The 7,437-nt window shown below is 35.8% G+C and overlaps 2 long non-coding RNA genes across 2 annotated transcripts; both read right to left on the bottom strand.

Moving 5' to 3' along the window:
- Nucleotides 1-282: 282 nt before the first annotated feature.
- LOC118486308 lies at nt 283-1,773 on the bottom strand. Its single transcript, XR_004878367.1, has 2 exons — nt 1,744-1,773; nt 283-492 (listed from the first exon to the last, which is right to left on the bottom strand). It is a non-coding gene; the product is annotated as an uncharacterized LOC118486308 (long non-coding RNA).
- Nucleotides 1,774-5,946: 4,173 nt separating this feature from the next.
- LOC118486307 lies at nt 5,947-7,437 on the bottom strand. Its single transcript, XR_004878366.1, has 2 exons — nt 7,408-7,437; nt 5,947-6,156 (listed from the first exon to the last, which is right to left on the bottom strand). It is a non-coding gene; the product is annotated as an uncharacterized LOC118486307 (long non-coding RNA).

The raw sequence follows: 7,437 nt of genomic DNA, 5'->3' as shown, positions 1-7,437 counted from the left end.
CTCTCAATTCCGGTAAGATCTCTACCTAAATCTTGTACTTTCTTGATCTACACGCACTCCTACACCTTTCTATCTTTTGAATCTTAACTTTTAACCGTGAAATCACTAGATTTGAGGTGTTTAGGATGATGTCATCGTGGTGTTCTTGAAGAACTTCATGTTTTGGCCTCAATCCACCGAGAACAACTTAGATCTAACCGATTTCCACATAAACAACAAAGATCTTTCATAGATCTGTAAGACCCTAATGCGTATTTGACTAAAAGTCGCAGCGGAAGTTCAAGCCATAAACTTTCTTTCCTTATAATTACCTTGACTTACTTAAAACTTCATTTTAATACAACCTTTTCACATGAAGTCATCAATTGACTCATTTACAATTAAATGCATGACATGTTTTTTCTAAATTTCAACACCAACGTTTCCGTACAATCTGTCTTGTGACTCGATCCTCGATCTCTAATCCTTGAAGATCCTCGTGACTCGTACAACCTGCACTCACCACATTCATTCATACATTAGCACACATTATATAAACAAGATTCATTCACAAACACTTCACTGTTCGTCATTTTTCAAACTTTAAGCATTACATCTGCGTATCCATTCCCTGGTGAGGCTTCAGTAATGTACCTGCATTACCTTTCATTCTCAAGGTACACCATTAAAACGTTAACACTCAACGTGTCTAAATCATGCTTATATACATACTTACATACAAACATACATTCACATCTACATACATACATATCTTTCCTCCAACTTTACATACATGCATACACTCATACATGTCTTTACACATACATACATACACAATTACATACATACATACATACCTTTCCTACATCTCTACATTCATGCATACACTCATACATATCTTTATACATACGTACGTTCACATCTACATACGTACATACCTTTCTTACATCTTTACATACATGCATACACTCATACATACCTTTATACATACATACATACACATCTATATACGTAAAGGAAATTCTTAACTTAGGATCCCACCTTTGGGTACCATATTACTATTTATTCTTTAGGATCCCACCTTTGGGTACCATATTACTACTTATTCTTTAGGATCCCACCTTTGGGTACCATATTACTACATATTCTTTAGGATCCCACCTTTGGGTACCATATTACTACATATTCTTTAGGATCCCACCTTTGGGTACCATATTACTACATATTCTTTAGGATCCCACCTTTGGGTACCCCTACCCGTCGGCGACGCCCTCTAGTTTTTTGCAGTTTTCTGCAGGTTCGTTTCGTCGTCCGTACGCACTAAAACGCACGTAACTTTTGAACCGTTTACCCGTTTGACCTCCCGTTTCTTCCTACATGCTTGTAAATTCACATTCTATCATATGAACATAAAATCTTACCTCCGGATTACGGAAATCCTTAACTTACATACATTCGACTTAACTATTTTCTAACTATTTGACCCGTTAAGGGTATTCGCGCATTAATTGGTCTATGACTGACCAAACCATCATCCCCACTTCCATACCTGCCCAAAACATTACTCTAATCGAATAACTTGCTTCTAAACCACTTTTAAGTTCGTTTACCCCAAAATACCCATCATGGGCATTTTGGTCAACCTTAAACCCATCATTTACGACGAAAGACCTTAACACATATTTGACCTCAAACATCATATTTAATTCATTACAACACTTTATTACTTACTTGTACTACGAAGTGATTACGGAAATCACTTACCTTTAGTGTTCGTATTCGCATCCGTTTCCTCGCCTCTTTTTGACCCGTTAACCTTCCATGCTTCCATCCATCTTGACATGATCCCTATACTTTCATGTCATCGCATTCACATTCTTGTTAGCATACATGATTGTACATATTAACAATCATATCAAATTCATGTTTCACATTTGACTTTCATTAGTCAATTCTAACAAGCATAAGGCATATTTCCACAAGTTAATCTTTCAAACTCATACAATTCATCGTGTCATCACATATAACACGTATGGATATAACACGCATCATATGACTTTCTATAATATCACAATTGTGACAAAAGTCCAACATTGCTACTTATGCACAGTTGACTTTCAAAAAGTCAACAATTTATCATATGAACTTTCGACTTAACCTCATACATCCATGTCATTATAGTAGACTATACTAATGACACTATATACATTTCATACTCACGATGCAATAAGCATACAACCACATGATCATCTAGTTATATGCACATACCAAACATATTTAATTCCGTTCATTCTAGTAACATAATTCTACAACTAACACCATGACCTATGCTTAACAACCCAACATCATTCTAACTTCATCCTATTCTAATGATCTCATATGCTTCACATTTAGTGTACTTTTACTTATCAATTTTGATTAAGCAATTATTCAAACATGTAGTAAACATCATACCACTCCGACATAGAGTACAATATTCTAATGCATACTTTTACTAAATAACATGGCCAACCAAATCCTACATGAATTCCATATAAAAATAGATTTCTCATGTTTATTTATCATCAAATACATCATATCCCCATATTATACGATTTCATCCATTACTTGCATACCATTTCATCTATTAATCCCACCTAGGCATTTCATCAAACACTTGGTGTGCATGCCACAATTTATGCATAATGTACAAGTGTTTCATGCTTTACTTCCTACTTCATGCCTTCATTCATCAATTAACACAAAAACATCAACAAATTCATATCACATTCAATCTACCTAACAAGAACGCATTACATACACCATAACACAACAAGATGTGAACAAGGATTGGACTTGGGTGATCATTCAAGTCATCATCCTTACCAAAACAAATGGGTTTCACCTCTAAACATCAAATTAACCTAAATCATGCATAACCCATGTTCAATATGATGATTCTAACACACACCCATTCACAATTTCATACAAATTCGCAATTTACATCATAACCCACTTCGTGAAAGATCACCAATCTAACTTTTAAGACATACCTTACAATCCCCTTGTGAAGGTGATCATTAATCCGTGTTCATTCATGAATTTAGACCTTGATTTGCCCTTCGATTTGATGATTCTTCACGTTTAGGGTTTCTTGAGCTCTCATGAGAGCTCCTGCTCCTTTCTAGAACACACGAATGTGTGTGTTTGTGTGTGTTGATTTTCATAAATAAACCCATCTTTCCATCCTAACCATTTTGGTCCCTCAAGTTTTCTCACTAATTAGAATTGACACAACTTTCATCCCTTATTTGTTTCTACCATACTTTTAACTAGGACGAATAACCTAGTTATTTATTTCTTGATGTACCCGATCATAACATTTAACGAATATAAACATTCGGGTTTTGGGGTGTTACAAGTCTACCCCCCTTAAATAAGGTTTCGTCCCCGAAACCTTTCTCATTTCCTCTTACACACACACATCTATGTTTGACTTCATAGTCATATCATAATTATATGTAATCATCCTATCTCAGTTCATATTTATTCATACTATTGACTTTTTTTATAATAAGTCCATATTTTTCACACCATACCTTCACATAACATTTTCATTTCCCTTGACCCGTTTTTAATAGGTCAATATACATACTTCTTCAAGCTTGTGATAATACGTTCATTCGTAGGATTTGTTTATAACGGATCTAATACTTTCATCTTGTCTTTTAAGATTACATTTCATACACACATTCTATAACATTCAACTCTTGTTTTGTTATCACAACAAAACTACTACTTCATAGTTACACCTACATGCTTAACTCCATAGTTAGCATCATTTTACTTTTCTATAGTCATTCGTACCTTACATATCCTTACGTTACCTTCAACTTGCCTCATTCGTTCTACATTACTATACCTCTCATTTCGTGCCTTACTTATTTTGCATAAGCATACGTGTCGTGCAATTCATTTCATGAGATTTTAACCAATACTCGAACTTTTCACTCAAAACCTTTGAGATTCGCTTCTTGATGACATAGTTTTCTTCTTATGTCAACTGAAAAAAAAAATCAAACTTCCCATACTATACCATACCCATTCCATCATTCATTTCGTAGGTCGTACCCAATTAACCAATTCATACTTATCTAACATAAGTTAAACTTTTTACTGACCTCATCTCATATCATCAATCGACGATCCGTAACCCAGATCGATCCGCATTCTTCACGAGTACTAGCCATACCAGGCTAGATTTCATTCATCCGCGTAATGCGCTTTCGCCCGTGCACATCCTTCCACCAATTCGGTTGGTTTCATCACATCAAGAGTTTCTAACATTATCATCTACAATTTTAGCGGTTAGCACATTTCATTCAAGCATTCATTAAACTAGGTGATTACTCACCTATAATTCTTTACAATTTCCTACGCACATGCTATAACATTTTCCACACTTCATTCCTTACATGCAATTCTTTATTTTGGTTACTTATTTTGTCGACCTTTGCAGTTTGACGTTTCAAGGTCAAACTGACATTTCTTACTTACCGTAGATGTAAAGAGGTACACATTCGTACGTCTTTCCCTTCATGTTTACCTACAAGGACATTCATTACATCATTTTGGTATTCTTAACAAAACTCACCCTTCTCATTCATACTTAAATTATTGTCCGGGTCGTAGCCCGTCATTCATTATGACTCCTAAGAGTCCATTACTAACATATTTAACACATAACTTGTTCGAACTTCTTTCTTTCGCTTTAAAATTTAGGTTTGCATGCCCATTACGATCATTCTTTTGTTTATTACTTTACATTTATCCGTATGACTCGTTTGACACAACCATGGTCAAACTGTCGACACATTGTGATGTGGATTAATTTCATCCCTTTTTATATTTTAAATCCGTCCTTCGGACGCAATCATAGCATCCATACCTTTCATTATTTCTATGTTTTGAATCCGTCTAGCGGTTTCGAACATTCTCTTCATGCATTTCATACCTTGAATCCGTCTCACGGATTCAAACATATCATTCATGCCTTTCATCCTTGAATCCGTCTCACGGATTCAAACATTGCATTCATAACTTTCATTCCCTGAATCCATCTCCCGGATTCAGACATATTATTCATATCTTTCTTTCCTTGAATCCGTCTCATGGATTCAAATCATTTCATTCATACATTGCATTCCTTGAATCCATCTCGTGGATTCAAACATTTCATTCATACATATCATTCATATCTTGTTGATCCGTACCTTCTTACGGATTCAACATTCTTCATTTTTTTTTATCACTCATACTTTTCATTCCTACATAGTACTCTCAACTTCCCGAGAGTCTTAATTCCCATTTCCCCCCACACGCCCGCCTGCTACTCAACTCTACCGGACATACCTGTAACAATTATCATAATCTCACGAACGTCATACGTTTCTCGTGTACTGGACAGGTACACAATCCACATAGTAGTTTCGTGCCTTCATGTAATTGTCACCTTATGTCCGTAGACTTAGGTTTCGGCGCGTGTATCACTTTCAGTACCTCATTACATACAATCCTTGTCTTTCATTTAAAACTTTTCCTTCCTTTAATGGACTTTACCATTGCTTACATCCTTACATTAAATTCACATACCTGGGCTCATTTGCCTACTTGTCTCATTACCTCTTTGCCTACCTTAGTATTCATTCTAGGCTGCATTCACGGATCATCCTCTTCCAACACTTATGCTTACCTTGCACATACAAAACCGTCAGTTTTGTTATACGTATACATAAATGCATACTTTCATCAACCCTTTACCTTTGGATCTTGATCGAGTCTTGGATTGTACGGATTTCTGATCTCAAGAGCACACAAGTTTGAGTTCAAGTACTTACCTTCTCGTACTTGATTCCCTCAAACCAGGGCTCTGATACCAACTTGTAAGACCCTAATGCGTATTTGACTAAAAGTCGCAGCGGAAGTTCAAGCCATAAACTTTCTTTCCTTATAATTACCTTGACTTACTTAAAACTTCATTTTAATACAACCTTTTCACATGAAGTCATCAATTGACTCATTTACAATTAAATGCATGACATGTTTTTTCTAAATTTCAACACCAACGTTTCCGTACAATCTGTCTTGTGACTCGATCCTCGATCTCTAATCCTTGAAGATCCTCGTGACTCGTACAACCTGCACTCACCACATTCATTCATACATTAGCACACATTATATAAACAAGATTCATTCACAAACACTTCACTGTTCGTCATTTTTCAAACTTTAAGCATTACATCTGCGTATCCATTCCCTGGTGAGGCTTCAGTAATGTACCTGCATTACCTTTCATTCTCAAGGTACACCATTAAAACGTTAACACTCAACGTGTCTAAATCATGCTTATATACATACTTACATACAAACATACATTCACATCTACATACATACATATCTTTCCTCCAACTTTACATACATGCATACACTCATACATGTCTTTACACATACATACATACACAATTACATACATACATACATACCTTTCCTACATCTCTACATTCATGCATACACTCATACATATCTTTATACATACGTACGTTCACATCTACATACGTACATACCTTTCTTACATCTTTACATACATGCATACACTCATACATACCTTTATACATACATACATACACATCTATATACGTAAAGGAAATTCTTAACTTAGGATCCCACCTTTGGGTACCATATTACTATTTATTCTTTAGGATCCCACCTTTGGGTACCATATTACTACTTATTCTTTAGGATCCCACCTTTGGGTACCATATTACTACATATTCTTTAGGATCCCACCTTTGGGTACCATATTACTACATATTCTTTAGGATCCCACCTTTGGGTACCATATTACTACATATTCTTTAGGATCCCACCTTTGGGTACCCCTACCCGTCGGCGACGCCCTCTAGTTTTTTGCAGTTTTCTGCAGGTTCGTTTCGTCGTCCGTACGCACTAAAACGCACGTAACTTTTGAACCGTTTACCCGTTTGACCTCCCGTTTCTTCCTACATGCTTGTAAATTCACATTCTATCATATGAACATAAAATCTTACCTCCGGATTACGGAAATCCTTAACTTACATACATTCGACTTAACTATTTTCTAACTATTTGACCCGTTAAGGGTATTCGCGCATTAATTGGTCTATGACTGACCAAACCATCATCCCCACTTCCATACCTGCCCAAAACATTACTCTAATCGAATAACTTGCTTCTAAACCACTTTTAAGTTCGTTTACCCCAAAATACCCATCATGGGCATTTTGGTCAACCTTAAACCCATCATTTACGACGAAAGACCTTAACACATATTTGACCTCAAACATCATATTTAATTCATTACAACACTTTATTACTTACTTGTACTACGAAGTGATTACGGAAATCACTTACCTTTAGTGTTCGTATTCGCATCCGTTTCCT

This window comes from Helianthus annuus, chromosome 14 (assembly GCF_002127325.2).
Source record: "Helianthus annuus cultivar XRQ/B chromosome 14, HanXRQr2.0-SUNRISE, whole genome shotgun sequence".
Lineage (NCBI taxonomy): Eukaryota > Viridiplantae > Streptophyta > Magnoliopsida > Asterales > Asteraceae > Helianthus > Helianthus annuus.
Note: the sequence above shows the minus strand (reverse complement) of the source record. Positions and strands in the feature narration are given on the sequence as shown.